This window comes from Rana temporaria, chromosome 3 (genome assembly GCF_905171775.1).
Source record: "Rana temporaria chromosome 3, aRanTem1.1, whole genome shotgun sequence".
In the NCBI taxonomy this organism is placed as follows: Eukaryota; Metazoa; Chordata; class Amphibia; order Anura; family Ranidae; genus Rana; species Rana temporaria.
In genome coordinates, this window is record NC_053491.1 from 442,317,938 (window position 1) to 442,327,047 (window position 9,110).

The window sequence follows — 9,110 nt, forward strand, 5'->3', positions numbered from 1 at the left end:
ATGCCATCCCTCACCCCATAATCCAGAGCTCACCCCCATCATTGGAGACTCACCCCAAAGTGTCAGCTCTGCATTCCAGCGCAGTGTCTCCGTCTGTCTCCTCTCTCTCCTCTTCTAAAAGTCAGCCTCTAACTGAGACCCCCCCTCTACCAAACCCACCCCCTCCCCCTCTTAAAGTCACAGAGCTGCCTGGACCGTATAGAGAAAAAGGGATATTATCCCTGGATAGAGGATCCCTATGGTGGGAAGGAGGGGCGCTCCGCTGTATACAATGTTATGTAATGATAGATTGGATGTGCAGAGCTCTTATCAGAGGACATGGAGTGATGAGGAGGATGAGAGGCTCTATGAGACACAAGAAGTCATATGATGCAGTGGCGGGTGGTGCTCAAAATTTTTGGGGAGGGGGCGCAAATGAAAAAAAAGAAAAAAATTGCAGCCTCACTGTGCCCATCAAATGCAGCCACTGTGGCATCAATTATCACCACTGTGCCATGCCATCAAATGCAGTCGCTGTGCCATGCCATCAAACGCAGTCGCTGTGCCATGCCATCAAACGCAGTCGCTGTGCCATGCCATCAAACGCAGTCACTGTGCCATGCCATCAAACGCAGTCACTGTGCCATGCCATCAAACGCAGCCACTGTGCCATCAATTGTCACCACTGAGCCATGCCATCAAACGCAGCCACTGTGCCATAAATTTTCACCACTGTGCCATGCCATCAAACGCAGCCATTGTGCCCCTCAATTGTCACCACTGTGCCAATTGTCACCACTGTGCCCTTTAACTGTCGCCACTGTGCCCATTGTTGCCACTGTGCATGTCACTGTGCCCTTTAATTGTTGCCACTGTGCCCATTGTCACCACTGTGCGCATTGATGCCCATTGTCGCCGCTATGCCCTTGATGCCACTGTGTCCATTGTCACCACGGTGCCCATTGATGCCCATTGTCGCCGCTGTGCCCTGTAAAATGCACTTACCTTAATCCTTCCACGGCCCTCGATTTCTTCTCCCGCCTTGGTGACGCTTCAGCCAATCAGGTTACCGATAACCAGAATCGGCGAACCTGATTGGCTGAGACGCCCGTCAGTCTTATCCAAGGAACGCACCCCGTACGTTCTCTGGATAAAGCATCTGGGAGACGAGGGCTGTATTCGGAAAGCCTATCAGAGCCGCTGGCTCTGATAGGTACTTCCGCACAGCCAACCAGCTTCCGTTATTCAGGTGGTCGGCGCTCAATGTCCGGCCACCTGAATAGACCAGCGGCAGCTGGCAACAATAACATACATTCATGCAATGCATGAATGTATGTTATTTTCAGTGGCGGTTCGGAGCCAGAGGGGGCGGCGCTCCAGTGCCCTCTATAGACGGACCACCACTGATATGATTAAACCACTGCAAACACCACCACACTACTCTACATCTCCCCACCAACCACCACACTACTCTACATCTCCCCACCAACCACCACACTACTATACATCTCCCCACCAACCACAACTCTACATCTCCCCACCAACCACAACTCTACATCTCCCCACCAACCACAACTCTACATCTCCCCACCAACCACCACACTACTCTACATCTCCCCACCAATCACCACACTACTATACATCTCCCCACCAAGCACAACTCTACATCTCCCCACCAACCACCACACTACTCTACATCTCCCCACCAACTACCACACTACTCTACATCTCCCCACCAACCACAACTCTATATCTCCCCACCAACCACAACTCTACATCTCCCCACCAACCACCACACTACTCTACATCTCCCCACCAACCACCACACTACTCTACATCTCCCCACCAACCACCACACTACTATACATCTCCCCACCAACCACAACTCTACATCTCCCCACCAACCACAACTCTACATCTCCCCACCAACCACAACTCTACATCTCCCCACCAACCACCACACTACTCTACATCTCCCCACCAACCACCACACTACTCTACATCTCCCCACCAATCACCACACTACTATACATCTCCCACCAACCACAACTCTACATCTCCCCACCAACCACAACTCTACATCTCCCCACCAACCACAACTCTACATCTCCCCACCAACCACAACTCTACATCTCCCCACCAACCACAACTCTACATCTCCCCACCAACCACAACTCTACATCTCCCCACCAACCACAACTCTACATCTCCCCACCAACCACCACACTACTCTACATCTCCCCACCAATCACCACACTACTATACATCTCCCCACCAACCACAACTCTACATCTCCCCACCAACCACAACTCTACATCTCCCCACCAACCACCACACTACTCTACATCTCCCCACCAACCACCACACTACTCTGCATCTCCCCACCAACCACCACACTACTCTACATCTCCCCACCAACCACCACACTACTATACATCTCCCCACCAACCACAACTCTACATCTCCCCACCAACCACAACTCTACATCTCCCCACCAACCACAACTCTACATCTCCCCACCAACCACAACTCTACATCTCCCCACCAACCACCACACTACTCTACATCTCCCCACCAATCACCACACTACTATACATCTCCCCACCAACCAAAACTCTACATCTCCCCACCAACCACCACACTACTCTACATCTCCCCACCAACCACCACACTACTCTACATCTCCCCACCAACCACAACTCTACATCTCCCCCACCAACCACAACTCTACATCTCCCCACCAACCACTACTCTACATCTCCCCACCAACCACCACACTACTCTGCATCTCCCCACCAACCACCACACTACTCTACATCTCCCCACCAACCACCACACTACTCTACATCTCCCCACCAACCACAACTCTACATCTCCCCACCAACCACAACTCTACATCTCCCCACCAACCACAACTCTACATCTCCCCACCAACCACCACACTACTCTACATCTCCCCACCAATCACCACACTACTATACATCTCCCCACCAATCACCACACTACTATACATCTCCCCACCAAGCACAACTCTACATCTCCCCACCAACCACCACACTACTCTACATCTCCCCACCAACTACCACACTACTCTACATCTCCCCACCAACCACAACTCTATATCTCCCCACCAACCACAACTCTACATCTCCCCACCAACCACCACACTACTCTACATCTCCCCACCAACCACCACACTACTCTACATCTCCCCACCAACCACCACACTACTATACATCTCCCCACCAACCACAACTCTACATCTCCCCACCAACCACAACTCTACATCTCCCCACCAACCACAACTCTACATCTCCCCACCAACCACCACACTACTCTACATCTCCCCACCAACCACCACACTACTCTACATCTCCCCACCAATCACCACACTACTATACATCTCCCCACCAACCACAACTCTACATCTCCCCACCAACCACAACTCTACATCTCCCCACCAACCACAACTCTACATCTCCCCACCAACCACAACTCTACATCTCCCCACCAACCACAACTCTACATCTCCCCACCAACCACAACTCTACATCTCCCCACCAACCACCACACTACTCTACATCTCCCCACCAATCACCACACTACTATACATCTCCCCACCAACCACAACTCTACATCTCCCCACCAACCACAACTCTACATCTCCCCACCAACCACCACACTACTCTACATCTCCCCACCAACCACCACACTACTCTGCATCTCCCCACCAACCACCACACTACTCTACATCTCCCCACCAACCACCACACTACTATACATCTCCCCACCAACCACAACTCTACATCTCCCCACCAACCACAACTCTACATCTCCCCACCAACCACAACTCTACATCTCCCCACCAACCACAACTCTACATCTCCCCACCAACCACCACACTACTCTACATCTCCCCACCAATCACCACACTACTATACATCTCCCCACCAACCACAACTCTACATCTCCCCACCAACCACCACACTACTCTACATCTCCCCACCAACCACCACACTACTCTACATCTCCCCACCAACCACAACTCTACATCTCCCCACCAACCACAACTCTACATCTCCCCACCAACCACCACACTACTCTGCATCTCCCCACCAACCACCACACTACTCTACATCTCCCCACCAACCACCACACTACTATACATCTCCCCACCAACCACAACTCTACATCTCCCCACCAACCACAACTCTACATCTCCCCACCAACCACAACTCTACATCTCCCCACCAACCACAACTCTACATCTCCCCACCAACCACCACACTACTCTACATCTCCCCACCAACCACCACACTACTCTACATCTCCCCACCAATCACCACACTACTATACATCTCCCCACCAACCACAACTCTACATCTCCCCACCAACCACAACTCTACATCTCCCCACCAACCACAACTCTACATCTCCCCACCAACCACAACTCTACATCTCCCCACCAACCACCACACTACTCTACATCTCCCCACCAACCACAACTCTACATCTCCCCACCAACCACCACACTACTCTACATCTCCTTACCAACCACAACTCTACATCTCCCCACCAACCACCACTATACTCTACATCTCCCCACCAACCACCACTATACTCTACATCTCCCTACCAACCACCACTATACTCTACATCTCCCCACCAACCACCACACATCTCCAGCCAGGAACCCCCATTGTGGTGAGAACTCAGCGTGACCCATACAGCCATCTCTAAGGCTCCATCCACACTGGGCTTACATTCGCTGCATGTACAGGAGTGTTGTGTTCTGCCTGGAGAAGCAGCTCAATGTTCTCCTATGTGTCCCGACATTCTCCTACGTGTCCCGACTTTCTCCTATGTGTCCCAATGTTCTCCTACGCGTCCCGACATTCTCCTACGTGTCCCGACTTTCTCCTATGTGTTCTGATGTTATCCTATGTGTCCCGACATTATCCTATGTGTCCCGACGTTCTCCTACGTGTCCCGACTTTTTTCTATGTGTCCCAATGTTCTCCTACGCGTCCCGACGTTCTCCTACGTGTTCTGACGTTATCCTATGTGTCCCAATGTTCTCCTACGTGTCCCGACTTTCTCCTATGTGTTCTGACGTTATCCTATGTGTCCCAATGTTCTCCTACGTGTCTCGACATTCTCCTACATGTCCTGACTTTCTCTTATGTGTTCTGACATTCTCCTATGTGTCCCAATGTTCTCCTATGTGTCCCAATGTTTTCCTATGTGTCCCAATGCTCTCCTATGTGTCCCGACATTCTCCTATGTGTCCCGATGTTCTCCTATGTGTCCCGATGTTCTCCTATGTGTCCCGATGTTCTCCTATGTGTCCCGATGTTCTCCTATGTGTCCCGATGTTCTCCTATGTGTCCCAATGTTTTCCTATGTGTCCCGATGCTCTCCTATGTGTCCCGACATTCTCCTATGTGTCCCGACATTCTCCTATGTGTCCCGACATTCTCCTATGTGTCCCGACGTTCCGATGTTCTCCTATGTGTCCCGATGTTCTCCTATGTGTCCCGATGTTCTCCTATGTGTCCCGATGTTCTCCTATGTGTCCCGATGTTCTCCTATGTGTCCCGATGTTCTCCTATGTGATGTTCTCCTATGTGTCCCGATGTTCTCCTATGTGTCCCAATGATCTCCTACGTGTCTCGACATTCTCCTACATGTCCTGACTTTCTCTTATGTGTTCTGACATTCTCCTATGTGTCCCGATGTTCTCCTATGTGTCCCGATGTTCTCCTATGTGTCCCGACATTCTCCTATGTGTCCCGACGTTATCCTATGTGTCCTGATGTTCTCCTATGTGTCCCGACATTATCCTATGTGTCCCGACATTATCCTATGTGTCCCGACATTATCCTATGTGTCCCGATGTTCTCCTATGTGTCCCGACGCTCTCCTATGTGTCCCGACGTTATCCTATGTGTCCCGATGTTATCCCATTATTCTCCTATGTGTCCCGACATTCTCCTATGTGTCTCGATGTTCTATGTGTCCCGATGTTCCCATATGTGTCCATGAACATTAGGACGATTGCAAGCAGATTTTAAGCTCAGTGTTTAGAGGCAGGAAAAAAAAACCTTCTGGTGTGCGTTTCTGATTGGAGCCTCCCGGCAGAAAAAAACGCAAAGCTCTCTAAACTTGTCCAAACTTTACATGAGTGTTTTTTTCTGCCATCAGAGTCCCCCATCATATCAGAGTCACACCATCAGGTGAAAGTACATCCATCACATCAGAGCCACCCCCCCCCCCCCCAATCACATCAGAGTCATCCCTTAACACCAGAGGCCCCCATTATGTTAACTCCAGAGTCCCTTCATCATGTCAAAGTCCCCCTATGACATCAGAGCTCCCAATCACATCAGAGTTCCTCCACCACATCAGAATCACCCCTGAAAGTCAGAGACACCAACCACAACTCTACATCTCCCCACCAACCACAACTCTACATCTCCCCACCAACCACCACACTACTCTACATCTCCCCACCAACCACAACTCTACATCTCCCCACCAACCACCACACTACTCTACATCTCCTTACCAACCACAACTCTACATCTCCCCACCAACCACCACTATACTCTACATCTCCCCACCAACCACCACTATACTCTACATCTCCCTACCAACCACCACTATACTCTACATCTCCCCACCAACCACCACTATACTCTACATCTCCCTACCAACCACCACTATACTCTACATCTCCCCACCAACCACCACACATCTCCAGCCAGGAACCCCCATTGTGGTGAGAACTCAGCGTGACCCATACAGCCATCTCTAAGGCTCCATCCACACTGGGCTTACATTCGCTGCATGTACAGGAGTGTTGTGTTCTGCCTGGAGAAGCAGCTCAATGTTCTCCTATGTGTCCCGACATTCTCCTACGTGTCCCGACTTTCTCCTATGTGTCCCAATGTTCTCCTACGCGTCCCGACATTCTCCTACGTGTCCCGACTTTCTCCTATGTGTTCTGATGTTATCCTATGTGTCCCGACATTATCCTATGTGTCCCGACGTTCTCCTACGTGTCCCGACTTTTTTCTATGTGTCCCAATGTTCTCCTACGCGTCCCGACGTTCTCCTACGTGTTCTGACGTTATCCTATGTGTCCCAATGTTCTCCTACGTGTCCCGACTTTCTCCTATGTGTTCTGACGTTATCCTATGTGTCCCAATGTTCTCCTACGTGTCTCGACATTCTCCTACATGTCCTGACTTTCTCTTATGTGTTCTGACATTCTCCTATGTGTCCCAATGTTCTCCTATGTGTCCCAATGTTTTCCTATGTGTCCCGACATTCTCCTATGTGTCCCGATGTTCTCCTATGTGTCCCGATGTTCTCCTATGTGTCCCGATGTTTTCCTATGTGTCCCGATGCTCTCCTATGTGTCCCGACATTCTCCTATGTGTCCCGACATTCTCCTATGTGTCCCGACGTTCCGATGTTCTCCTATGTGTCCCGATGTTCTCCTATGTGTCCCGATGTTCTCCTATGTGTCCCGATGTTCTCCTATGTGTCCCGATGTTCTCCTATGTGATGTTCTCCTATGTGTCCCGATGTTCTCCTATGTGTCCCAATGATCTCCTACGTGTCTCGACATTCTCCTACATGTCCTGACTTTCTCTTATGTGTTCTGACATTTTCCTATGTGTCCCAATGTTCTCCTATGTGTCCCAATGTTTTCCTATGTGTCCCGATGCTCTCCTATGTGTCCCGACATTCTCCTATGTGTCCCGACATTCTCCTATGTGTCCCGATGTTCTCCTATGTGTCCAGATGTTCTCCTATGTGTCCCGATGTTCTCCTATGTGTCCCGATGTTCTCCTATGTGTCCCAATGTTCTCCTACGCGTCCCGACATTCTCCTACGTGTCCCGACTTTCTCCTATGTGTTCTGATGTTATCCTATGTGTCCCGACATTATCCTATGTGTCCCGACGTTCTCCTACGTGTCCCGACTTTTTTCTATGTGTCCCAATGTTCTCCTACGCGTCCCGACGTTCTCCTACGTGTTCTGACGTTATCCTATGTGTCCCAATGTTCTCCTACGTGTCCCGACTTTCTCCTATGTGTTCTGACGTTATCCTATGTGTCCCAATGTTCTCCTACGTGTCTCGACATTCTCCTACATGTCCTGACTTTCTCTTATGTGTTCTGACATTCTCCTATGTGTCCCAATGTTCTCCTATGTGTCCCGATGTTCTCCTATGTGTCCCGACGTTCTCCTATGTGTCCCGACATTATCCTATGTGTCCTGATGTTCTCCTATGTGTCCCGACGTTATCCTATGTGTCCCGATGTTATCCTATTATTCTTCTATGTGTCCCAATGTTTTCCTATGTGTCCCGACATTCTCCTATGTGTCTCGATGTTCTCTTATGAGTCGTCGACATTCTCCTATGTGTCCCGACGTTCTCCTATGTGTCCCGACATTATCCTATGTGTCCCGACATTATCCTATGTGTCCCGACATTATCCTATGTGTCCCGATGTTCTCCTATGTGTCCCGACGCTCTCCTATGTGTCCCGACGTTATCCTATGTGTCCCGATGTTATCCCATTATTCTCCTATGTGTCCCGACATTCTCCTATGTGTCTCGATGTTCTCCTATGTGTCCCGATGTTCCCATATGTGTCCATGAACATTAGGACGATTACAAGCAGATTTTAAGCTCAGTGTTTAGAGGCAGGAAAAAAAAAACCTTCTGGTGTGCGTTTCTGATTGGAGCCTCCCGGCAGAAAAAAACGCAAAGCTCTCTAAACTTGTCCAAACTTTACATGAGTGTTTTTTTCCGCCATCAGAGTCCCCCATCATATCAGAGTCACACCATCAGGTGAAAGTACATCCATCACATCAGAGCCACCCCCCCCCCCCCCCCCAATCACATCAGAGTCATCCCTTAACACCAGAGGCCCCCATTATGTTAACTCCAGAGTCCCTTCATCATGTCAAAGTCCCCCTATGACATCAGAGCTCCCAATCACATCAGAGTTCCTCCACCACATCAGAATCACCCCTGAAAGTCAGAGTCACACCATCATGTCAAAGTCCACCCTTCACACCAGGGTCCCCCATCTCATCAGAGCCACCCCTTA

General features: G+C 50.1%; 1 protein-coding gene across 1 annotated transcript in view; it reads right to left on the reverse strand.

Moving 5' to 3' along the window:
- The window catches only part of KANK2 (KN motif and ankyrin repeat domains 2), a 167,810-nt gene extending 167,668 nt beyond the window's left edge, over nucleotides 1-142 (reverse strand). Inside the window, exon 1 of the mRNA XM_040346470.1 lies at nucleotides 54-142. The gene's annotated coding sequence lies outside the window, so the exon portion shown is untranslated. The remainder of the gene's footprint in view (nucleotides 1-53) is intronic.
- Between the last annotated feature and the right edge of the window lie 8,968 nt (nucleotides 143-9,110).